Raw genomic sequence first — 26,913 nt, 5'->3', positions numbered from 1 at the left:
CTTAGAAACATCTCCTTTTTGTATGGATAAAATAGAACACATGGCTTATGCATCAATATTAACAATACCTGAGCATCCACAAGCTGAAATAGGGAAGAGTTTCTGTTTTTTATTTCACGCATGTAACTTTCTGTTTCTTTATTTGGGGGTGGGGGGACATGTGCTATTAACTGACTTTAATAAGAAAACAATTACCACTATTGCCAAAGAGGATCTAGCAAATGCTTTGCTGTACCCTGAGAATATGGAGTTTGTTTATTCATAGTTACAGCTACAGAATCTAAAGGCCACATACAAGTGAAATGAGGTGAAAGAATCCATGTGGATGACAGAAGAAAAATGCTCTCAAAGCATATACATAATTTCCACATTTCTTTAAACTAGAATAGAAACCTGTCCATTTTACTTGTTCTAGACTATTTCTCATTTTCAAGCAGTAGCTCAACTAGAAGCTAAATAGGTGAGTGCACATCTGGCCTGTTGTTATAGATGCTTGACTGATTGCGATTTAATGATCATGAATTTGCTTTCTTTGATTTGAAATATAAGTTTAGATATGCAAGCACGAGTCCACATTTACCTTATCCAATGCAATGTGATCATTATTAAAGTACTTGGTAAAAACTGATGGCAAATCAGATTCTAGTCCATACTTAGCATTTTGCGGAATGGCACTTTCAAAGGATGTTTTGTCTTCTCTTGACATTTGTTCAACAGAAACTTAAAATAAGAGTACTAGAGTCATCTCTACTTGTGGATAAATAAGTGGACAAATGAAATAAATTAACCCTTAAAGCTTCAGAATATGTGGGACTGCACAGCTTCAGTACACCAGGGCTTAATATCTCCAGGCTACAGCAAGGCTCAAATTCTGGAGGGGTCTTTCCTGCAGTGTTAGTGTGGTTAGTGTTGAGTTGATTATAAGTATCCATATCGTGAATTATGTTAATGTTAGCTTTTGGCATGTTACATTTTAGTTGGCTACAAAAGACAACGTGGGGCCTCTCAGGGTCATGCTTCACAGAAAGGAACCTGGATGTCCAACATAAAGATCCTATCTTTACTGGCTTGGAACAAGAGATAATAAAATAGAGTTCTTGCAAGCACCATCAGAGATAAAGGTGAAGTCTAAAAATGTATCTTCATTTTGCTGCCAGACGTGCTCCTGTAGCTGAAATGCTGAAGTCTGAAAACACTGAAGTTCAGGGGAAATCATTTAGTCACCTGTCCTGTCTACCACCGCTTTAGACTGACAAACAAAGTGTCTCCACAGCTACATTGCAGAAGAATACTTACATGGATGGCACTACCTTTAACAGAAATCATTGCAAGCATGATTTCTGTCATTCAATATGGTTGCTGGTTCCTGCCTGTTGCTAAAGCTACATTATTACACCACTAGTCAGTGGTCAGAGACTAGACAGAGTGAGAGATTTTGGTTCTTAAGTCTAGTAAGAATCTAATCCTCAGCTTTCTGGAGATAAAAAGAAAAAAGTATAAAAAAGAAAGGAACTACCACATAAGTGAATAGTGCTGGTATGACATACCTCCATGCCTATTGTCAAAATGTTGCTTCAGTGTACAAGATAGTTTAGCTCATTCATAGGAGCATAGGTCCTTCTGATTGACACCAAGGGAGCCTAGCTTAGTACATTCAATACCATTTCACACATTTAATAGTTAGATATGAAGTCATTAAGTTTTGGCACATAAAGTTACTTTTTCAATGTGGAACTTGAATACTCAATGAATTTTATACTGCCCATTTTTTATCCTGCTGCACAAACTGGGAAGTACTATAGTCTGGTTTTTACAGAATGATTCCTTTTGTTGCCATTAATACATCCCAAATTTTTGGTAAATTCAAGTATTTTTTCTCTTGATCTTTTTTTTTTTTTCTCTTGATCTTTTGCCACCCTATGCAGAATTTATCTTAAGTTTTCTCTATAATCTAGAGATAGGGTTTATCTCTACCTCCTAATATTCTTGTGAAGTTCATTAGCTGTATATATGCCAGATTTGTGGGTTTTTAATAAAGACTATCTGCTCATGTTCATACTGCAAACTAGATGAGAAAAACCCAAACAAACAAAAAAACCCAAAGCCCCAACCACCTGTTAAATATTTCCTGCACCAAAATATATCAAGAGTTAATGTGAAATCCAATCCATTTCCTCATCAGTCACTAAGTGAGAAACAATTCCAGTACTTAGTTACTATCAGGTGCTCAGCCAATATAAGTCAAGACCTTTGCTGGCCACAGGTGAAGTCAGCTCCAGCACTGTTGCTGGGATTCACCTTATTAAATACATCTATGTAAACTGTAGGTATCTACACTTGCTCTAGACATCTAGGTTGCCTTTTTATGCAGTAGAGAAGAACAGTTTCTTCTAGAGTGGACTTTTTACATGCTGAAGTCCATAAAAAAATCCTAAAAGTGCCTTTGCCTTTCTTGTACTTATAAAGGAAGTCTACTCTGATTAGCCTAAGTTTAGGTATTGCAGATACCTAAAACTGCATGAGATATATTTACTGCATACTGGCAAAATGTTTTGTCCTGTTTTCCACTCAAAATAGCATGTGTTCATATAGCTGCATATCAGCAACCAAGATCTAATCTAAAAAAGTAGCTTTCAGCCCTGCAAGCCACAAGTACCTTTGAACACACTTTGTTCCCAAAAGGTGAACGCTGTGTGTAGGCATTCACAATAAGTGATACATCGTGGATCTTCAAACTCCATCCAGACACCTGTTGAACAACACTCTTTTATGACTTGGCATATAATATACTATATTTGATCTGAACCCTGACTAAATATGATACAGCTTCCAAGTTCCTTAGTGTCTACATTCCCATTTCACTCCATCTTTCTTCAGGTTTTTTGTCTCTAGAGTTTGAACCAACAGTACTGTTAGTTTGAAGCAACAGGATCATTGCTGCTACATCAGTATACTTAATGTCTGCATATAGAAGAATTTCGAAGAGCTTCAAATTGAAGTGAGAAAACCATACAGTTTTAAAAGTTTAAAAGGGAATATTGAATCATGTCCAAGTATACCACTGCAGATTCAGTCTAGGACTATACAGACAGAATGCTTCTGTAGAAAGAATATAAAGAGGTTCAAGGTATGTTACCAGAAAGGAGTAGAGGCAGAAATAATGACCTTCTGGTGCCCTACCATTGTTAGTTTTATGATCAGTTGTGGAGAACATTGAGGTGAGCAGATCGCTCCACTTAAAGCAAGGGAATATGTAGCTTTGTAACTTGAATGATTGTGAAGATGTGGTATGACATAACTTGTTAGAAATTGTTCAGGCTGAAAAATATGGCAGGGGCTTGGAACCTCATTCTCATAAAAAGAAGGGATTTTCTTTAAAATTATTGTGGACAGCATTACACAAGATATGGCATGTTACTAACTTGCAATCTTTACATCAGATGGGGGTAGCTGCGGTACTGAGAAGCTTGTCCTTTCTCCACTTCCTTTAATTTCTTTCAGCTGTGCTGTTCAGTCTAGAGAAAGAAAAATGTAGTTCAAGATTATTATGAAACTAAAGAGAAAAATAATGCTTTAATGGAAAGAACAACAATATTTATATAGAACAACAATAATATATAAATATTTAAAAGTATATGGCTATGTCCTTAGGAAACAATAAATTACAAGAAAAGTGTGATTAAATACACTCAGTATTATCTCAGGCTCCTTGAATAATGTAACAGCCTCTTGCCAGTGTAGCAGTTGCTCTGTCATTATTCTCACTCTAGCCGTTTTCTGGACAGTGATAAAATACGCTTTCTTAACTCAGTAAGAGATCCATGAATTCTGAAATTATTTGATAAAGCAAGCTTCCTTTTGCTGTCACTCTAACTTGAAATACCTTCCTGTTACATTTTTTCCCAAGACTCATATAAGATGTCTGGAATAATTAGCCTTTCCTCCACTGGTTCTTGAAGGAGAACATTGTTTTAAGGTTGCAGATGCCACTAGAAATATAAGCTAGTTCCCTTTATAGCCAGTGATGCATGGTCTTTCAAATGGATGACTCCTGTCTTCTAAGACAGCCAGGATAACTGGCATGCAGCACCCTTAGATGTTCCTGTTTCTCTACACAGACAAGCCTGGATGACTAGTATAGGCCAGCTACAGGTTTAGACTGCTACAGTTGGACCGTGTTAATTCCATTCTCAGGAATTAGACTCCTATTTATTACACTTCCCAAACCCTTTTCCCTCCAGAAATATTTCGATTAGATAGAAGATAAAAACAAATTTCATGTGTCTTCATACTGTATTTCTGGAGAATGACAACAAAACTTTTTTGTTCCAAAGTATCTACCATTGGTATGACTGTGCCACTTGGGACTGGTTTGACATTGTGAGGAACATCAAGCCAAGGTTTGGCCACTGGATAATCACTCCAGCAATTGCATCATGGATCTGAAGCAGAGCAACAAAAGAGGATGGATGACTTGACAGTGCTGCCAGCAGTCAGACATGCCAATGAGATAGGAGGCATGAAGGAAAGAATGAAATGAAGAGTGGAAGGCAAAGAGATTGAGGAGAATCACAAAAAGACCATAAAATGCTGCTTCCAGAAGACCTCTAACATGATTATGAAATGAATGGGTAAGACGTGTTCTTTTTCACAGGACATGCTTAAAGAGAGTATGCAGATAGAAAAGGGAAACCTCAGTAATACATCTGTGGTTTTGTTTCTGCATAATCAGGGACTACAAAATATGCAAGCAATATTTTGGAAAGGGAGAACTAGCAAATGAACCACAAACCAACAAACCATTAGCAATACAGACTTCATTCTATCTTTATTCAAGGCTCTGAAATAAGAGCAGATGCAGTATAATAATGCTTATAACAGCCCCTAGTTACAAGGTTTTATCCTGTACCTGATGCTTACATATAACTGACAAGAGTTTAGTGCAACTGTATACCCACTTTTCTACATGAACTGAATTTAAATGGAAGTGAAGAGAAAGGAGATTTTATTTCCTTAGTAAGTAAAAAATATTAGAGTTGAATACAAAGATAGAGGACTCAATGTACCATACAACAGTCCAAATTTGCTATGCCACCTGATTATTCATCCTGATTATAGTCTCCCGGCAGCTTGCACATGTGACTTAAAATAGCATCTCTAATGTCTCTGTAGTAACAGACCATGTCAGGAAGAAATTCATTTGGTTGGTAGTATGTAAGCGACACTTTTGTAGCCCATAATTCATAACATCCTAAATTTAGGAAGGTGATCCAGCCTCCCTAAAGATCATAAGCATCCTGATGTACTCACCATGACCCAATCAAATGAAAGACAGCAATGATGCTACAGTTCAGATGAGTCAATTAGAAATGCCATCTTGCTAGAGGGCACCTTTCATCACAATCTGCATTGCCCAGAAAGCAGTTCAATTAGACAGATAATGCAGTCCAAACAGAAAATTTCCCAGCTTTCCAGTATAAAGACCAAGTTTGAAATTGGTGTGCATCTTATTTTAGATTTGATTATAACATGGTTTTCTGCTGAAAGGCATAAAATTTTGTTTGAAAGAAATATTTCAATGATTCGTATTAATTTCTTCCAGACATAAAAGCCAGCATAGAATAAACCATGAAACTGAAGTTAGGAGAATTTAAAATTAATTGGTTTAGACAGAAGTTTTATGGGAAGGAATGGAAGCAAAAAAAATCTTTTCCAATCTGTTTATGTTAAGGCATTGTTGCTTGCAGCTGGTTACAACATTTTCAGACTTTGGTCTTATGGAATGGTATAAATGACACTAGCTGAAGTTGAAAGGTCTCAAAGAGTCAGTAACCTCACAGCATGATAAGCTGAGAGAAAAGCACATTTCAGAGCTTTTGTGTGTTTTGTGATATGCAAAACAACTATACTTATGAAGCTTTCATTTTGCTGTAATTCTTGGAAAAATTTTGCTGCTGTTTGAGTCTATTATGACCCTGTTGGGCTCTCACTTGTAACAGTTTGCAAACACTCAGCTTAAGTGAATATATATAGAAAACCTTCAGAACGACCCATCCTGTGACTCTACAGGTGGAGGTGGATGATGATAACTTTTGGAAATGTTTATTATATAATGCCTGATACATTTTTGTATGTTTAACATGCTTTACTGTTCCAATAATTTTTTTTCTTCAATTCTTTCAAAATAAACACAGTTTATAAAAATATTGGTATAAGTAAGTGAGCATGACACATGATAATTATCTGGGCAACTGTGCATGCAGTCTCATAAAAGGTGGAGGCATCATGAAAGAACACTTATTTCTTCACAAATACCTGAAACCGGCTATCAGTAAAGAGGAAATCCAGAAAGAAAGTCATCATTCCCAACAAAAGGCCATAGATTCTCGACTACTGTCACTGTAATAATTACATCTATAACACTTTTTAAAGTTTCCAAAATGAACAAGGGTACTTATTTTATCACAATAAAACAGTTGCAATACTTAGCAGGACATTACATCACTATTGCCTTTACAGATTATTAGTAAAAAGTTTTCATATGATCCCCTAAGAAACAAGACTCCCTGTGTGGGTATGGTAATGTGTATGCTACTAACTTAATTTCAGTCACTTACTGCTGAATGTCAGTCACATTTGACAGAGAGCTGCAAGTACCAAAAATATTTAAGTTCTTATGGCTTTCAGAGCAATAGGTACTTGTGAAGAGAAGACCATATTAATCTAAACAGAAGAAAGGCCGCAGCATGAACTCAGCCCATCATAAAGGCCAGGGAATGCAGAGGGGAAAGAGATGTATGATTAGAGATGTGTGTGTACCACTGGGAAAAAAACAAACCAAACCAAACCAAACCAAACCAACCAGCCAGCTTTGGGAAGGGCTCTTAATTCACTGCCAGCTACAAACTTGTCAGTAAAAGAATTAAATTTACCTGACTTAGACAACTTCTTTCCACCTGCAGCTTAGATAAGAGTTATACCTCACCAGCACTGGCCATCTGAGAGTTAGTTATTTACCCAAACTAGTCATATAGGTTATGTCTGTAGTGCTGAATGACACAGAGCTCTGGACAAGCCCCCAGCCCTGAATGTGAGTAGCACTGAATAGCCATGACTAATAGCACTGTTGGCTCTCCAGAAAACTTAGGTACTTGTTTGACAAGGACTGCTTCTACAAACATGATACTTGGGTGTGAGATATTTAATAAAGATGGATGGAGTTCTGCTTCAGATTTTAATTGATTCTGGTGCTCACTGAGCAACTTTAATATCATTAATTGCATCCACATCTTACACAGTGGATTTGGCTGGGAGAAAACAAGTTGTAACAATCCAAGGCACTTCCAGGAACACAGTAAATAATTAAGTAGTGTGAGTAAGTAGGTATCCAGTGTTTGAGCTCATTCCCTGAGCTTTTATTTCACAGTACAGTATCTATAGTCAGTGGAGCTAACGGACATCTCCAGAGGATGAGATGAATTATCCCAGGAAAGACTTACCTCTGCTGTTGATCATAGTTGAAATGTAAGCAATACGCTTAGACTAGACAATCAGCTTTTAAACAGTTTAAATTAGGTATGATTAATCCCATCCTGTAAGCTACTGAACTGCTCTCAGGGCACCTGAGTTCCTTGTACAGTCAATGAGGAAGGCTAGGTTTTTTTGAAGATACCATAAGGAAATCCAATTAGCTTAACTTTTCTCATTAAACTGACGGAGGCAGAATCACCCTCTTGAGACTTTTACGTGAAACAAACCCTTACTGTTGACTATCCAGGAAACCTAAGCACTTGTTTTAGAAAGATTGCTTCAACAAACTCAGGGCATTTTGTGTAAGGTGTCTAATAAAGTTGAACAGATTTCTGTTTCAGATTTCATTAGTTCTGGTGTTCAGTGAAGAACCTTAACATCGTTAGAACTATTAAAGTTTAATATGTAGTATTAAAATTAATGTTTATACTGTCATTTTTTACCATCTGTTACCACAATGGCAGAAGATCAAAAAATGACAAAAGGCATGCAGGAAGAAACAAAACATTCTAAAACTTCCAATTTTTCACCCATATCATTAACATAATTTGTATTATTAACATTAATGACTTGCCTAAATTGAGGAATCTAGGAACATTTCCCAACTAGTGGATCCAGGTGTATAATCCAGCTGCTTCCCAATTGGATGACAGCAGTTATAGGCCTTTGGATAAGTAGAGAAGAAACTGTGCTATATTCAATAAGGCCCCTTGCTTGGCACACCTTCATAATTTATTCTGTGGAGGTTTCAACAAAAGTTTAAGAATGTCAGGCTGTGTGTGTGTATGTATATACACACAGCTACAGCTACAGCTACATATCACGTATATATGTAAAAATACTTATTTTGGTACATTCATAAAACATTATAGGAGTTTTGAAACCATCTTAACTAGAAGGTCATTTAAGCTAGAAGCAACATGTAAACAAATAATACAGTAGGAATCACACAACCTCCCTGGAAGTAAGATGAGGTCTACTTGATGAATTTGCTCTGAACTGCAGGATAAGTCAGGGTAAGAATAATAGCAGATGAGAAAAAAAAAAAAAAAAAAAAAGAAAGAGAGGATACATTTGTACCAAAGGGAAACAAAATTGCTCAAGGCTGTAGCACTGTGGAGGCTTGGGAGAAATGGCAATATTTTCCTGTCCCTGGGGAAGCTTGAAACTGATTCCAAAAAGGCAATACTCTAGGATGGGCTGTAGCTGAATTGTTTCCTCAGTTTTTATGGCTAACATGCACATTAGGAAATCCTTATGGCCAACCATGAGAAGACTTCAAGAAGTTATTTTAAGGTATAGTTTCAATTTGCCTTTTTTAAAAAAAAAAAATAAATTAATGGCTTTTTAAACTTTGTTTCAAATTCTTTCATTCAGTAGTTTATCCTTCTCCTTTGCTAGGACTAACTTGTTTCCTCCTTTAGGCTTGTCTGCAACTTCAAGCAGAATTGCAGAAAAACAAGCCACAAGCACTCCTATTAAAGTGATGCTCTTTCTTTTGGTTATCCTCCGGCTACCAATCATCTAGGGCAAACCCTGAGGCTACATCTATCTGAATAAACAAAAAGGACAAGGCAATGCCAATGGCAAACACACTCATAAAGCTAAAACCATTTCTCATTCCCACACAGGGTGGCCTCTTGCTTACTGCCTAGCAAAGAGCAGTCTCTGCCCAGTGGTATTCCCTAGACAGCACCTAGATATTGTCTGATAGAGCCTTAGTTAACAAGGACCAAAAGCATAGGAGCTTATATGCTAGGAAAACATGTTGTACAGGAGTTTGCGTGCCAGTAGCACTTGAGCAAGTGCTATATGGCCTCACCCTGTTAATTAGTACAGACATAGCAGCAAGGTCCAGGCATGATTCAGGGGACAGTATTTTTTTAACACTTCTGGTTCCTTAATCTCCATAAGTTATTACAGCTTTTGTATCTATTGTGTAATAGAAATCCATACTAGTAGCTAAGTAGAGCTAAAAGAAAAATATCAATACCATTCACTTTTCCATAGAATATTTTAGGGTTCCTTCCAAGCCTGCTTTTCCCCTCCATCTCCTTCTTCCAAAGGCATACTAGGAAAAAATAAAGTGAAACAGTGATCTTTAATATAGAGAGTCACTATTTCTAATATAAAACCAAAATCAGCAAAAACCAAAACCAAAATAAAACAAAAAGAACAGCAGTGGAGTTATGTAGAAAGTCTCACTGAAAACATACTAAAAAGACCAGATTTATTAGACCAGATTTATTAATTAGTGGTATTGAGAAAAACCCCCACACATATTAAATTACATTACATTATAGATAGCTGTATTCTTAAGATACTCAGAATAATCACTTTGATTTATGATGTACAACATATTACTTGTCTTAGCTATTGTATGTAACAAAATACCTAAAATATTTTAAAGTATTCACAAGTGGCTGCATTCATTAAATTCTATACTTTAGGAAAAAAGTAATGAAATACACAGAACAGACGTGTTTGGAAGCAGGTCTGTGTTTTCAACACTGTATGTTCAGTAGTGCAATATTTGGCTGGAAACCAAAATCAAAAGTTTTAGCTCATCGCAGGTTTCTAAAGAATTTGGTTCAGATGAGCCTCTACTGTCAATGCGGTTTGAAGGCTGAGATTCTAACTTACAAATCAGGATTTAATCTTACTCAGCATTTATATAAGGTTTGAATAATATCTGGGATCTGTCTTTTACACATTGGAAAGGAACAGCTAACAAATTATTCAACCAGAATTCAGTTTTCGTTGGCAGAGTTTTGTCTGTAATGTCATATACATGATACTTTCTCTAATGAGTTCAAGCATCCTTAACAGATACATATGATATTAGGCTGTTAATTCCTCAGACAAAACTATTTACTAGTGCCACTCTAAATTTCAAGCAGTCTGAAGTGGAGTAAAACTGATCCATGGAGTTTTTGGTTTCTGGACAACCATTTGTTTAAGACAGAAATTTTAGGGTAAGTGAAGTAAGCAAAGCCAGCCAAAATGAAATGACTTTTCCAAACAGACATAGCAACAGTCACTGCACATACTTTGTCAGTTCTATAATTTTACTTTCTAAAAATAGGAAAAGTAGTAAGTTAAAGTTTTTTTTAAAAGTTTCTATTGGCAATATTTTGATAAAGATGTCACTTGAAGATGACAGTGCTACTGAAAATTTTAGAGCTGCAAGGGTGGGAAATTAAAGGTTCGGCCCTGAGAAGATATATGTATTTATCTATGAAAATATTAATAATGTATTAATCGTTGTTTCAAATTGACATCTGATGGATCACTCCACATCTGCTATGACTATCTCTATAGTAGATCTCAGTCTATAATCACCTGATATTGCAGTTTTTTCCACTAGGGGAAATATTAACAGAATGGATGTATTGTAAACCAAAAACTTAAACAGCTTCTCATGCTTATTAGTGGAAGGCTGAACATGATTAGTGAGGATAAAGTTATGAGGTAAAATTCTGTAAACAGATACGTCTATCAGTTATACTGATCAGCTATACCTTAAATTACACACTGTGAGTGCTGTATGGTTTTTATATGTATGTTTTTGAGGTAGTAACATCTTCCAAGCACAGAGGAGCCCCAGGCAAATGCAGCTTTGGAACATGCTCTTGTTACACTATGTCCTTCCCAAACTCAGTATTTAGTACAACACACACTCAAATGCTAGTTCATATAGCACAGTTCCACTTACATACACAGATCTTGCTGTTCAGCTATTTCTGTATGAATTGTGGGTTTCGTGCATGCATTCATTCTCTTGAAGTGATGAAGTTTTCCATTTGATGCATACAGACATCCATAGAAATGACTTTATAGTATCTGTAAATATTTCAGAACAACTGTTGAAAATCACAGAGGAAAAAAAACAAGCCGCCAAATAAAAAAAGAAAGTCTAACATTCAGTAATCCAAAGTACTGTAGATAAAATTAATGCTGGTGTATTTTCACAGTAATTTAGGCTCCGATAGACTTAACTCAAATGATGGTGAAACTGTTACACATTAAAATACATAATCCAATAAATCTAGCTTTCTAGAAAAAACAGGCAAAATCCACTCTACTGATTATATTTAAATGCAAGGCAAAGCTCGAAAGTACAGCTGGATGACAAAGGGCAGGATGTGCTCCAGTCGTTTCTTTTGCAATCAGTGGACAGAAACAGGTGATTCTTTGGTGTAATTTATCACACATTAATAAAGAAACCTAAGATGGCCAGATTAATTGTACCCCAAAAGTTCTTCTCTCCTTTGGTTACGAGGACAGCCTAGGATGACTAGCTCAGATGCAATCATTTACACAATTGATGCCTAAAGTCTTCTGAGAGGACAATCACTATGGAATGAAGCTTTTTCAGTTGTATATACTTGAAAGTTTTAAATGTAAAAATTTTGAAACCTTTATGAAGGTTTCAAATGAAACCTGAATTTGTTAATTCAGAGATTGATTTAACATGCAAAGTAACCAATTCATGAAAGAATAGTTTGTTTTCCAGTTTTAATAAAAAAAATATTTTTTTATTTTTATTTTGAAAAAGCTTGTACTATTTTCCAGCTGTTTTCAAAGCAATGCACATAAGGTATGGAGTATAATGACGCTCTCTATTCAGCTGGGATGAAGTGGGGATATTAGCTTTGTTTTATTTACACAGTTAACACTGAAATGTTAAATATAGCTGAAATAATTTTTTCAAATATGTCTTTTTCTAAAATTCCTTTTTAATTACCACTTGGTCCACATAATTAATAAGGACTGTTTAGTTAATTTGCATTAGCACAACTTTGGTGTCTTAATACATAATATGGTCTGTAAAATTATTTATACCATTTAAAAATTATTTATATTCTGTTTATATTCGGAAGAGATCCAACATTACACTTCTCATTAAACCTATTTCTTCCATCTTTATATGTATATATTGTATTTCAGTAAACCCATGAGGTGGTATTTGTTACATTAATTTCTTAAACTTTAAACATAAGGCCTTTGGCACATTCTGAAATATGAAGAATAACCCTTTGATTATCAGGAAGCTGCTCCAAGTTTAATGTATGACTGGATGTTGCAATTATTAAGTAACCACTGGAAATTTTCTAAAATAAAAGCACTCTGTCTACAGACTTGCCTCAAAACCACACTTTCATGTAAAAAATGTAGAATCCAACATTATCAATGGCAAAAATTGCCATTTGGTGTAACTGGGAAAGTGATCTCTGCCCAAATGTCATTAAAAGCACCCATTTAAGGCTACTTACAGGTCAACTGTGTTTAATTCCAGAAGCACTTAACTCTATTCTCCATTATAAAAGTTATGTGTTAACTTGATCATTTGTGTGTTGGTATTTCCTTACCATTTTGAAAAGCTGAAAAAAAACCCAACTATGTAAACCATTAAACCTTATTTAAATTTGGTTTTGGATGCCTGTGGAAATTTTTTAACAGGTACATCTGCAGTATCAAATAGCATACCTCCCCAGTCCACTCCTGAGCTCTTATCTCTTTATCATTCACACAATATAAATGTTGGCTCATTTATAGGCTTTCTTCTAGAAAAAAAAAAAAAAAAAAACAACACCAAAACCACCCATTTTCTTCTGAAACAAAGCCAGATATAGGTTTGGAGATAGTTCACTCTACTGGCAGTTCTAATGTTTTTTAGGTGTAAGACTATATGGCTGTTAGCAGAAAACTTTGTAGTCTACTTGTGCATGCATGGGAATATGTATCCACACCAGAGGTTTGAGAAAACAAATCTGTACAAAGCACAAGTGGTACTGGTTATTCATTTTATCAAAACACTAGCAAAATGAGAACATTCAGTTGTTTTACGTGGAAAACATAAAAAATGTCCTTTATCCTGTAAAAAGCTTGATAACTTCTACCTGTGCTCCCTTTTTCTTGTTTAGCTTAAGCTGCTGTGTGCCTTTCTCTGTGACGTTAGAAACAGCTGGCGAAATCCCTGTGGAGGACAGTACACACCTTCTCTGGTGTTTGCATCTCATTACCTTGTGTTGCTGTGCCAGGCTTGTTGCTGGCACGTGTGCTTAGCACAAGATGGAAGTGAGACATCATGATAAAGTTTTTACCAAGGCTTCTATAAAGGTTTGAGGGAGATGACCCCACCACCTGCAAAAGGAGAACCACTCCTTGGCTCCCTGCAGAGGCTGTGTGCCTGGGACCACAACCCTTCCACCCTTTATCATTCTCTGATGCTACTCTGTGCTTTCAGATATTCCCATATATCTCCATTTATGTTGGCAGCATGAAAGGTTTTGTCTTTCCTCAAAAACGCTTAACACCACTAATAGTGCTTGAATAAAATCTGCATGCATTTTTTTTTGTGCTTCAGTACAGGCTGTAGAACAGTAGTAAGTCACTAAGGCAAAGAAAACCATCATTCAGTCACGCTATTTTTTTTCTGTTGCCACTTTGCTTTTAGAGAGGATTGAGAATTGGCATCATATCCATGGGTAAGGAATTCCCTTAGGCCATTCTTCACCCCTTAAAAATGTGTTAGTACATGTTTCTTGCTTAGTTATCTTACATATTGAGAAAACGAGCTTTTGTAGGTAGTATCTGCTTCCTAAGGAAAACTTGATATTCATGATCTTCTGTGGGTGACATTAACAGACTAAGCCATGGCATTCCTGGTGGAAGCAAACTGAGGGCTCAGGACACAGAGATGATGTAGAATGCAACAGTAAACATTATTTAGCATGAGATTCAATATGAGTTAATTTTTACTTCCAGTCATTACAACTGACACAGAGACACGAATCCTAAAAAAACTATCAGAATGTATTTTGATGTTGAAGAAACAAATACTGTAAGCTGTGTTAAGTCACTTAATGTAAATGAGCTTTTTGAAGAACAAGAAAAAAGATATTCTGAGCTGTAGATTTAATTTATAAGTTTTTGGGGTTTTTTTATTAACACATTTAAATGTATGGTTAGTCCATGACTGTTGAATCATAAAGAGATAACTTCAGATTAAATCTTTGTATCAAATCTGTTACTTTAATAATGAATTCTCACAGCTTTGGATCCTACAAAAGAGCACTAAATGGCTAAAACGCAGCAAACCTGGGATGCTCTTTTCATGTATTGACTATTACTTATCAATCAGTACTGATTTGATAAAAACACCCTACTTTCTTGACTGTCAGTTAAGCATCATTTGCAAAAAATGTAATGAGTTTTCAGCTGCTTACCCTTTCCTTCTTTGCTAAATATTGCAGTTGCATATTTTTTACTATAGGTGCCAACAGTAATGCTTCAAATTTTTCCTTTTGACTGAAGCTACAGTTTTTGAGAAAACTGACTCAATTTTACTTCATAAGATGTAAAGAAAAAACCATACCTTTCAGGACTAAACTGGAATTTGCTAGATTAACTTTTTGTTGTTCAAGACTCACATCTGCTTCTGGAGGAGGCCATTTGAATATAGTCAAGTGTATTACCACAAACTGAATTAATTTTGTGGTTTATATGGCACTTGGATAAATTAGGCTCTGTAGTTGAGATAATAGTTACAGTTCTCATTAGTAGTGCTGGTCCTTGATGATACTGAGGTAAAATTTCTGTGTTGTCTGGATTCAGATTTACCATTTGATTACTCCTAGTAAATATTCAGAGATGTACATCTTGCAACTAAGAGGCATAATATAACACCTATTTCACAGAATTAATATCTTTTAACAGCATGTGTTGTCTAAGACAAAGTATGGTCTCTTTAATACTAAGATTTAAAGTGCTTTAAAAATGCTACCCATACCTATTGAGCCAAGAGATTCAAAATAGGTCAACTAATTTATTTCATAAGTAGTTGCAGGACAGGGATGCTTATAAGGTAATAACTCCTGTGTTAAGGTTTATCCCAAAGGAATTTTATTCCAGCATAAAAACAAATGAATGCTTAATCTCATTCACCCAGCTATAAATGCATTTATAGATGCTGGGACATACAGCAGTAATGTGCAACAGTAATAAACTGTGTGTTGTACTGTATACTTTGTACAACAAAAATACAAAAACTTATTTGTAAATTGCAGTACCTTTTTGTGCTTTTCTGTGTACTCTTAATTTGTGTAGAAAGCCAGAACTGTCAAACTTGACAAGCATACCAATCATGGAGTTGCTAAATATTGGTTGGAAGAGGTTTCTGGAGAAAATTGAGTCCAATCCCTTACTTGAAACAGGACCGTTACCCCACTCCCAGGTCAGCTATGATGTCTGAAACCATCCAAGGACAGACTCCTTGATGTCGCTGACAACTTCTTCTAGTCTTGAACAGCCCTCCTGACTTTTTCCTCTAACGTCCAAACTGAACCTCTCAAGACAAAATGTGCTGTTTCTGTCCACTCTTTACACCATCTGGCACTATTGCGATCTTTGTAATGGCCCTTCAAATACTTAGAAGCAATTACTAGGTGCCTCTTCTTTCCAAGACCACAAAAGCCCAGTCCCTCAATCCCTTTATTTGTTTTTTTTTTGGTAGGGTATGTTTTAGGCCTCAGCCATCTCAGTCGCCCATCACTGGCCCCATTTCTCTTATAAGCAGGGCGCCCCAACATTGGCTGTGGTATGCCAGCTCCTGCCTGCCAGTGCTGAGTACAGGGGAACAGCAACTTCCCTCAGCCTTCTCGTAATGGCGCCTAGTATGTGGCTGGCCCAGGGAAACACGCCCTGGGCTCACACTGGCCATGGCACCTGATGTGATGGCCGACACTTTGCTACAGGCCAGGCACAGGCCAGCTGCTCAGGGCACAGTGGGGCTGAGGGGCGAAGCCATCTTGGGTGCCCACCTCTGCCCTCCCCTGGGTGAGCCCCAGGGGGCTTCTGTCAGCCCCACCACACCTGGGAGCTTTCTGGCCTGTGACCTGACACAGCACTAACTACTCCAGCAGCATTACCAGACGGGAAATATTTAAGCGATTACTGTCTGAATGTAAGAGTTCTTTGTTCCTGGAGCAGAAAGCAGCGCGGTGGTAGGCCTGCGCCACCAGCGAGCTGTTTCGGGGCGCACGGGGTGCCCCGGGCGTGGCAGATGTTCGCTCTTGGCTGCCCAAGGCTGTAACCTGCCGAGAGTGACCGGGAAACGGCGCCCACTGCCGACCCCGCCGCCCTTTTCCGCTCGCCACAGCTCGCCTCCCGCCGGGGCACGAGCTCCCTGGCCTAGACGGGGAGCCGCCGGTACAGACAACGGGCGGGAGGCGCGGGCCAGACCGCAGCCAGCCCCCTCCCGCCGCCCGGCCCGGCCCGGCCCGCCGCCGCCTGCTGCCCCCCAGCGGCCGTCGGGCCGCAGCGGAAGCGCGGCCGGGCGGGGCGGCGGGCCCCGGAGGGCTGGCGGAGAGGCCGGGGCGGTCGGCCCCCTCGGCTCGTCCAGTCCCTCGGGCAGTGCGGAGGGCACCGGGCCGGGCGTCTGTGCTGCTCACGGGGCGCGGTCTCTCCCCGCCTGCGGTGAGGGGAGGGCTGCCGGGGCACCGGGCTTTCCTCAGGAGAAACGGCGCAGATGAGATCAGGGGAACTAAATGCAGCCGAAGGAGTTGAGCCAGAAGGGAATCCTGCGTGCAAACTATGATCGCCAGTAATCGCAGGCTCAAACCGCTGTCAACAAAACGAAAATCTACAGCGGTTTTATACCTAAATCGGTCGACTCTTCGAGTAAGCACCGGTCTGTTCCTTCTACGTATTTGCTTCAGGGAGAGGGTCCCGCACGGCTGAGCGAGGGGGGTCACTTACCGAGCACTGCCTCTTTAAAATGCCGTATGTAAAGTCTGCTTGCTAGGTCACTTTTTTTTTTTTTTTTTTTTTATGGATACCAGATGTAGGGGAAAAGCAGTTTACGTTCCAACAAGTCTACAGAGTGGATGTACATTTCTAGCTGTATAGCAAAACATTTGCTAATTACAATACTTACTCCTTCCTTCTCTTTAAAGCATTGATACCTTGCTGAGTGTGCGTTTTGTGTTAAGTGTAACTGAACATTAAGGCATCAGTGCTGTTTTCAAAGAAACAGTTCAGTAAATGTTGGAAATACAACTAAATTCACTAAATAACCTTAATCGAGGTAGGGAAGAGTAAGTTTTGGTTTTGTTTTCCCTATTTGAAAGCTGGAGAAAGTGACACCCGAGTTGTGAACAGATGGCATAAATCAAACACGAGTCCCACCTAACGTTGGTGTTACCATATAGTACTTTACCCAAATTAACATTAATTTTGGACACCAATATTACTGTTAAGGGAGTTTGTTGGAGGAATTTTGTCCACATGATATTTTGCTTCAGTTTGTACAATTTTTTATTTTTGAAGTGGCTGGATAAAACCACCAATATTTAACTCATTTATAATTCTTACTTAGATGGAAGTTTTTTGTTTTATTTAACAAGCTCAGACTTTAAATAAAGCTTCTGGTAACTGTCTGATAAGTATTATCCAATGGATTATTTCTGTTCTTCCTATTATGCACTAGGCAGACTTGTCTGTCTTCACCTTTCGTCTAATTGCTTTTTTGGTCCTATTCAGTCTATCTTGCCTTTTCAGTAGGGTATCAATCAGCTGTTCTCCTATTTTTTCCCTGCCAACCCACCCAATGCCCACATGCATGGGAAAAGGGAAAGTTGCCTCACATATTCTTGTTTGCCCAGCAGGCAAGTAGGAGGTGTTTTATGATACCTTATTCCTCTGTAATAGGGAAACCACAGATTCGCTTTACTACCTACACTTATTTAAATCTCTTTTTAATTCAGAAATCTATGTATACAGTTCAGGGAAAAGGTAGTTTTCAAGAAAGTAAGCAAAACTTGTAATTTTGGTCAGGGTCTAGCTTGCGTATACTTAAGGATTTAGGGTTATGTTTCCCTCTTTTTTCATAAACCCTTGAGAATGACTGCAGTAAAGGCTCATCATGATTTGTTTTATTCCCATGCAAGCTGTGATGTGGTGTGAAAGAGTTTATAGACCTTTCTCAAGCTTCAGGATGGAGGAGGAAACACAGTTTTCACTGTCCACAGGGGTGCAGCTTCTTTAACACCCCTTTGCAGTGCAAAGCAGTACTCCATCACCAGCTGGGAACCCAGGGAAGCCAAAACTCGCCCTCTACTTCAGCTCCTGCAGCCCTGTAATCACAACTGCAACCTGCCTTACGCTCCTCGATACCCCTGGCTCACATTTCTCATGCCAGCTACCATCGCTGCCAGCTATCATGTTTTTACTACCAGTCACAAGCTACTTGCTCTTTTCAGTTATTGTGAGCAGACCCCAGGGCTTCCGCTTTCCCAGAGACTGGAGAACGAGGCTGCTTCTCACTGGCTTTCTCTCTCAAGCTTATGGTACTGTTTCCCATGGGGCAGCCCAGCAGCCTTTCCATACATGCTTTTAAGGTACCTTCCAGGAAAAGTTACTGGTTGAAATCCCTTCTGAAGGAGGATGGCCAGCATTGCAGGTCCCCTGTTCCCCATGTGGATGCTCTAACCATGTGTAACCATCTCCCCCCCCCAATGTTTCTGCTTTCCCTACACCACACCCTGGGAGGAAGATTTTGCCTCCTAAGAGGAGTGTTGTGAAGCCTGGAGTCAGGACTTTTTTCAGTTGCACTTCTGCTCCTAGCATCTTCTGGCCTGCTTTGGGAAACTCGCTGTGCAGCATAGTAGCACTCCATCCCTCTGCAGACACTGATGCTTACAGTAAGCGGAGAGAGACTGTCTCCTAATTTAAACACTGAATTACTCTTTGAAGGATCTCAGAGATGCCTTAAGAGGAGGCTGTAGAGTTTTCTTCATGGATAGACTAGTAAAGAATTTGAATTAATGTTTTTAACTCTGATGAATGTTTCACGTAACAGCAGTAGGAAAAAAACATTCAGGAAAAATGGCTTGTGAGAGGAGAAAGATGTCTTAGTCATCCCAGCTTCTGATGTTAACGAACAACACATAGTTGCTTATAGTGGGTGGTAAATTTCAACCAAAGCCTCTTCAAGAGCCAGTTATGTTGTTTTTTTGCTACAGATTATATTCAGAATACAGGCTTCTAATTCACGTGCTAAGATTCGGGTTGCTGGGTTTAGATGGCTGCCCTTCTTGTCCTGCAAAGTGAAAATTAAGAGTCTAGGCTAGGCGGTTTGAACATGATGCAGAGGGCAGCTGCCTGTCAGAGAACAACCTGTTTAGACCCTCTCATGGCTCAGTATTCCTAACTTTGTTGGCTTTACCCGTATCATCTATAGGTACCAGTTACTACACACCTAACAAAGTATCAGCTATACAGGTTGTATACAGAACAGCCTCATCATATGTATTGCACTTGAGTTTCACATGCATGGAATTTGAATTTCTGAATATTTTAATAAGTATTAAGATAGACAATCATTCCTTCTCACAGTATGCCTGCTAATGTGGATCCAGACTAATGTGAAATGATAAGAGGGATGGTGATTTCAATGGGTTTGTCTTCTTCAGGGGAAGTCATATTATGCCTGAAAGCATTTGAAGTAGGAGACCAAGCTGTAATTATACTTAAAAGGAGTTGTATTTTTCCCCTTGGGATGAATAATCTGGAAGAGAATCAAAGTCATAGATTTGAAGGAATGGGGAAAAAAAGACTTTGAGTCCTCAGCTGTAACCAAACAGGAGGTGGTATGCTTTTTACTCTAGACTCCAAATGTTACTGCTTTTCCAAATTCCTGATCACTGAGGAAATACATAGTAATTCTTTTTCCCTAGAAAGTACTACTATTTTTCTTCTGAAATAATTTTCAACCAGTCATTAACCTGGAATATTTTATTCCACAGCATTCCACAGCAAATGACTTCTACTTAATTTGAGAACAGTAAACAAAAAGCTCTAGGTATAATGATATTAAAAGATATTAAAACAAAAAAAACCCCCACAACCCGTCCAAAGTCAAACCTAACCAAACAACCCCCCCCCCCCCCCCCCCCCCCGAAAGTATAACAAATAAGTCATTTCCTACAATGGTTAAACTTTTAATGTGGAAAATGTTCTTGTTTGTATAATGTACATGTACATTTGTGCATAGACATGTGCTTGAAGATGTCTGCCATAACTGACAACTGAGAGATGTATTTTCAATGATGCTGTGAAAGAAGAAAAATTTCTCAGTTGTTGGCAATTTTAGTTGTCTATATTATAAACTGAAGAATGTGAATTTGGCTAGGTTATATTACAAAAGAACAGTCTAGAATGAATTGTAACCATTTTCCTTGAAAAAACGTGTAGCAAGGAAGATTGCATATGTATATTTGTTTGCTTTATACCAAACTTATTTATCTTGTAGAAGAATTGCCAGTAAAATACAGTGGAAATGAGAGCAATCTCCTATGGATATTACCAACCTAACCACATTTTTATGGTTCTATGGTAAGATTAGAAAAAAATCCTCATGAGAAGAAAGCTTTAACTTGCTCTAGTAAGAAACTGAAAACTTTAAAGAAAGATGTTTTAAATATTATGAGGAGAGACATTTTATCATCAGCATATTTTTTCATCAATCACTCCAAATTCAATTTGCCAAATCCAAGAGTTTCCTGGAACTTCAAGAATCTGAACATGATGTAGGTAGAACAGATACATTCTTACCTCTTTTCTTAAGAAGAAGCAGTCATTTTGATAATGATCTTCCGCCAGTAAAGTAATTCAAAACCAACATTCAGAATTTTAACACAATTTTAAGCCGAGTCACAACTTTGTTCTTTATTGAAAGCAAAAAGTGAAATGGAAGAAGAAATATACAGCTGCAGCAACAATAACAGGAAACCAGAAGAAAAAAGGGGGTGGATTCTACCTCTTGATCTGAATATACTCAAGATAAAAGTAAATTTGACACACTTTGATAAGTAGTTACGTAACATGTCCTGCCATTTGGAGACCCCCCCACCTCCCCCCCTGCCCTGCCCCGCCCCAGTATAACTTGGCTTCTTTAGCTCTCTGGCAATTTTGGAAGTAGCTTCTTAACTATTTAGACCTGGGCTGATTTGGGATCCTGAGTACCAGAACTTTTCACTCAGAATTAAAGAAACAGCAGTTGAGGAGCCCTACAGAATGACCTTTTTGGAGCAATCCCAGTTTTCCTATGGCCCCAGGACAGCAGAACCATATTGACTCTCCAGGAACCACAAGCATTAGTATTTCACTTTGGAAACAGTTCTCCTGCTTCTTCACTCCCAGGTTTTCAGTAAAGTTAAAATTTGAAAAAAATTGATTAGTCACTCATTTTAGGAATGAAATAAAATATTAGAAAAGTAGATTATTTTCCAAACCAGTAAATACTTTCTGTTTAAGATTGGGACCTTTATAATGTCCCTGAAGGTTTCCAGTTCTATTTGAAAGTGTAACTGCTACTGCAGCTGTCTTACAGGACGTCAGTTAGGTCCAAACTGTAGCACTCCTTCAGTTTAAAGGTTGATTTTGAGTTTTCTTATTTCTCTCAGGTAAAAAAATAATTTTGAAGAATATACAGGAAGCATAGAACAAGAAAGAGCTATATCCTCCACTCTGTTATGGGTGCATTTGAACATTTTTTGATTGCATGCTTTCTCTGAGCTGCGCATGCTATGCAGTATGTAGGATTGCATAAAATATTAATTTCAAAACTTCAGAATTTTGGCATAAAGAAGCATATATTCTGGGATCTACCCCGAACAAACAAAAAAAGAAAACCCACATGACAGAGCACTTCTTCATTTCCTCCCATATATTTGTATAAATTGCTCAGACTGTGTCTCTCCACACCTGCAATATGCAACACGAGGAGTTCATTCTGGTATGTCCCCACTTCAACCTTGACCAAAAAGGAATAAAGACAGAAGCTACTGAAGTCTGGTCACCAACACTTGCCCAACAAAGGGTATCTGGGCACTGGATAACAATCTGGGATAGCTTCTGTACTAAGGTTAAATTTCTACAAAATCTACAGGCGGCTGTTCTGTGGTTTTGGCTACCTTAATGCTAAAAGGAGTATTAATTATTTGTTTTACCATATTATTTACTGAGTTTCCTTGAAAGGAGGGCCAGATGCTCAGATACTGTAGTTATGGACAAAGAAGGCCTGATTAGATTAAACTGTTACAAGGGGCAAATTAGATTTTCCTTAAGGACTCAAGAGCTTTCATGAAGTGTTAAAACTTCATTGTAAGTAAGGTTGTGACTGATATTTCTCCTTTAATCTGTTTGGTTTTGGTTTTGTTTTTTTTTCTTTCATCCCTGCCATGGTCATGGTTTTTTATATGTGACTGTTAAACCCAGGTATTTAGTCCCACGTTCTCTTTCAATCAAGATGTCCTCTATCACCTGCAGTTCCTCTCATGGTGCACACAAATGTCAATTAACTTGGAAGCAACAAGGATGAGCTCAGTTTTGGTATTGAAACCAGCTTTTCATTGTTATTCAAAACCTGCAACTAAAATAATACAGTACTAAATAAAACAACAATGACATGTAAGTAGTAATTTAAAGTATATTTATCTATCTAAAAGATATTTATGTTCTGCCCTTTCATGTTGACTATGAAATTCAGAGGATTTTTTCTGAAGAGGTCCATATTAATGCTTATAATGATACCAAGTGGTGAAATAGTGGTGGAATAGTAAAATTTAGCTGGAAAATGGACAATACTTCATTGCTACCATGAGTGACATGGTTTTATGTGGGCTTTGGGGTTTTGTTTTGCTTTAAACTTGAATGTAGTATCAGAAGAAGTGGCAGGATCGCTCCTGCGTGCCTTTACTAGAGCAGGTACTTTTGCAGTGTCTTCAGTTGAACTGAAACGAGGTTTCAGCTAAAACTGACACATTTTTTCTCAATTCAAAGGAGAAGGAAATTGGTTTTCTAATAGGAAAAATGGCTACTGCAGTCAATTGTTTCCAGTAATTTTGAAGTAGGCCATCCCTAATTACACATGTACAGCAAGGGCAGCAGTGCAGGTGAAATTTTACAGCAAATACAGTCCCAGAGGAACAGTGACAGTACAAAGAGAAGGTGGCACACAAAACACGAGAAAGATACAGAAAAGAAGTCAAGGAACAAAATATATGTTGCCATGAAACACTTTGAAGAAAAATATGCAGAGACAGCAAGAAGGGGAAGATTGCTTATAGTGACATATGAGGGAATGAGACCTCGTGAGTTACTTGGGACTCTTGGAAAGAAAGTTTTTGTTCGAAAAATGTTTGAAGCTCTTGGCTGTCACTTCTTTCACTGACACCCTATATGATAGCCAGTTACTCATTATCAAATGTCTAATTACCATTATATTTTACATTGAGTTAAAAAAAAAGAAAATGTCCTTTGTGCTAATCTAGATTTGGTGTGACAAAAGAAGAAATATATGGAATATAATGAGTTTGCTTATTTTTATGTATATCAAGCATGCTATCTGTCTTATTTTTTCAAATCACTAAAACAACTGATGAGGAAGTAAGGGGTGCTTTTGGAGACCCAGTGAAATGACGCAGGTTTAGAGATGAGGTTTAAACAATGTGAAGGAACTTCCATTGCACTTAGTCTCAGTGTGCTTCAGTCACACACTATATACTTATACACACACACACACACATAAACACACACTATATACATTTTTGCTTTCAGGAATGGACAAGTTGTCTAAGTACTAGTTTTTCAAACGCTGTGCATCTTTTTCCATATGTTTGGTTGCTTGCCCTTAGGCAGTACCTTCAGTGTCAGAATTAATTCTCTATCTATTCTAGTTAGATCCTGTTACAGCATCTCAGTTTCAGGACCGAACAGCCACATCACTACAGCCAAAAGTAACTTCTGAAAAAAATTGGATTTGACTATCAGAATATGCTCTGCAAGCAAAGATTGCTTAAACTTGGCAAAGTAATGCTTTTAATGGCTGTGGTTTGGTTTTCATGATACACCAGTGGTATTAAATTCATGGGTATTACCAAGACTAGCCAATCACTCAATATTGGAATATAAACCATTTATTTTCTTTATGTTTCTCTTCATGTGTACAAATTACAGCAATCAAGACAAATCATGTGTTGTTTTTAACAAGTCTCAGTGGATCGATGGCATTTACAGTAAGAACTGATTATACATCACCCCTAACTTCCTAACATCCTTCTGGATGCCCCTGAAAAAAATTGCATGGCTGGAAGTGCTTTCCAGCAGGCATCCTGGTCTGGAGGGCGGAGGATCAGGACTGCAGAGACATCGTGAGTGAACTTCTCTTCAGTTTAGATACAGCTGTAATTTTTATTTGGTAATAACAACACAGGAATAAATACAATGCGCATACAATATGTATTTTCTAAACAAGGTGATAATATTATGGAAAATTATAAAGGATCACTGGCAATTCTGGTATTTTCAAAACTGCTGTCAGGACATGGTTAAGTTAGTTACTAGCAATGCCAAAACACACATAAGCAAGTTAAGAAACCAATATTAACCATTTATGAAAATGTACTTTCTTGTCGTCTTGTTTAGGTGGGTACTGTGTTCATTCATGTCCACAGACCTGTAACAGAAGCTGTATCTAATATATCTAAATAGACACACGATCTAACAGTTAGAGTAAACTATTTCAGATAAATTGTGCCTTTTGATAGTCTCCTAGACTTCTGGTTTGTATTAAAATATGTATTAATCACCTGACAGTAAGTCTCTGCATATTGTCTAAAAAATAGTTTTCTAGTTTCATTTGTCTTCTTCTTTATGTTTTCTTGAAGTATATTATTTATTGTCCTCTGTCTTAAACTTAATTATTTAATTTTTAATTTATTAATGGTACAAGAAATTAATAAATATTTAGACTTTCTATTTGCTTTTTTTTCTCCTGCCCCATCTCTTTCAGCTAGCTGTACTGCTAGCTACAATATTTGTTCACTGAAAACTCCCATTACATGTCATTTTTTGGAGATATTTTTAGACAATTAAACATAAGATTTTATTTTATCTGACTTTTAATTAAGTAAAAACAATAAGATGTTTATGATTAAAGTCTTTTATAATAATAACAACATTAATATTTAATACAAACAGATACTGACAAACTTCATGAAGTCTCTGTTACAGCTATTATTGTTATTATATTGTTATTGTTATATTGTTATATTATTACCTAAGTTAATGCTGATTATCTTATAAAAATAAAAACTTTGAGAAAAGTGAATGAAACATAATTTAGTTTCCAGAGGCCATCCAGATTCCAAATGCAGTACTCATGTCAATAAAGGAAAGTTTTTCTTTTCCTTTGTTTTGAAAAAGTCTTAAGTGTTTTAATCCAAAAATCATTAAATTTGTCTCCTGCTAGACTACCCAGTCTAGCTTTGTGGCCTGGTTCTTAATTTTGAAAGTCAAACAGCTTCAAATGCAAGGAAACAATCTATAAAAGACATCCGTTCTTACCACTCTGTTTTTCAGGAGCAAAATGGCCTCTGACCAAACTCCTTGCTGTCAATGGATGATTTTCTTTATTTCCTGACAAAATATAAAATTATATGCTTGTATTGCTTTGCCTCAGTGAAAAAGAATTTAGTAAGTTTATAAGCTATGTGTCAGAAGGAAGGCAAAAGTGAAAATTAGTGAGTTCTCATCTCCTCAGAGAGATACTAAGACAATAATAAAAAGCAGTGAGGGCTGATGTTTCCCCCACTGTCTGTGCTGGTTGTCAGTATGTATTCTTCTCTTCTTGAAGTGGCAGAATACCAGCTGCATAGTCATATCACAGATCCACAGAATAGCTGAGGTTGGAGGCAACCTCTGGGGGTCAGCTGGTCAAACCCCCTGGTTCAAGCAGGGCCACTTACAGCAGGTTTATCAGGACCATGCCTAGATGTTTTTTTGGTATCGCCAAAGTGAGAGACTCCACAACCTCTCTGGGCAACCTGTGCCAGTGCTCGGTTACCCTCACAGTAAAAAAAGTGTTTCCTGATGTTCAGAGGGAACCTCCTGTGTTTCAGGTTGTACCCATTGCCTCTGGTCCTGTTGTGGGCACCAATGAGCAGAGCCTGGCTCTGTACTCTTTGCACCCTCCCTGCAGGTATTTGTATGCACTGATGAGATCCCCCAGAGCCTTCTCTTCTCCAGACCAAACAGTCCCCACTCACTCATCCTTATAGGAGTGAGGCTCCGGTCCCTTCATCATCACCTTTGTGGCCTTTAGCTGGACTCTGTCCAATACTTCCAAGTCTCTCATACTGGGGAGCCTAAAACTGGACCCAATACTCCAGGTGTGGCCTCACCAGTGCTGAATGGAGGGGAAGGATCCCCTCCCTCAAGCTACTGGCAACACTCCTCCTAATGCAGCCCAGGATACAGTTAGCCACCTTTGCTTCTGGCTCATGCTCAACTTGGTGGCCACCAGGACTCCCAGGTCCT

At 37.9% G+C, this 26,913-nt stretch overlaps 1 long non-coding RNA gene across 2 annotated transcripts; it reads right to left on the bottom strand.

Annotated features, from left to right (window-relative positions):
* Positions 1-89: 89 nt before the first annotated feature.
* Positions 90-25,621, bottom strand: LOC308059681. Of its 2 annotated transcripts, XR_013926369.1 has the most exons (3): positions 11,246-25,621; positions 9,524-9,601; positions 90-3,515 (listed from the first exon to the last, which is right to left on the bottom strand). It is a non-coding gene; the product is annotated as an uncharacterized lncRNA (long non-coding RNA). The 2 variants fall into 2 exon arrangements; XR_013926368.1 differs by having other exon boundaries at positions 90-9,601.
* Positions 25,622-26,913: the final 1,292 nt, after the last annotated feature.

This window comes from Falco punctatus, assembly GCF_963210335.1.
Source record: "Falco punctatus genome assembly, chromosome: 2".
NCBI lineage: Eukaryota > Metazoa > Chordata > Aves > Falconiformes > Falconidae > Falco > Falco punctatus.
This window is presented reverse-complemented; position numbering and strand designations above follow the sequence as displayed.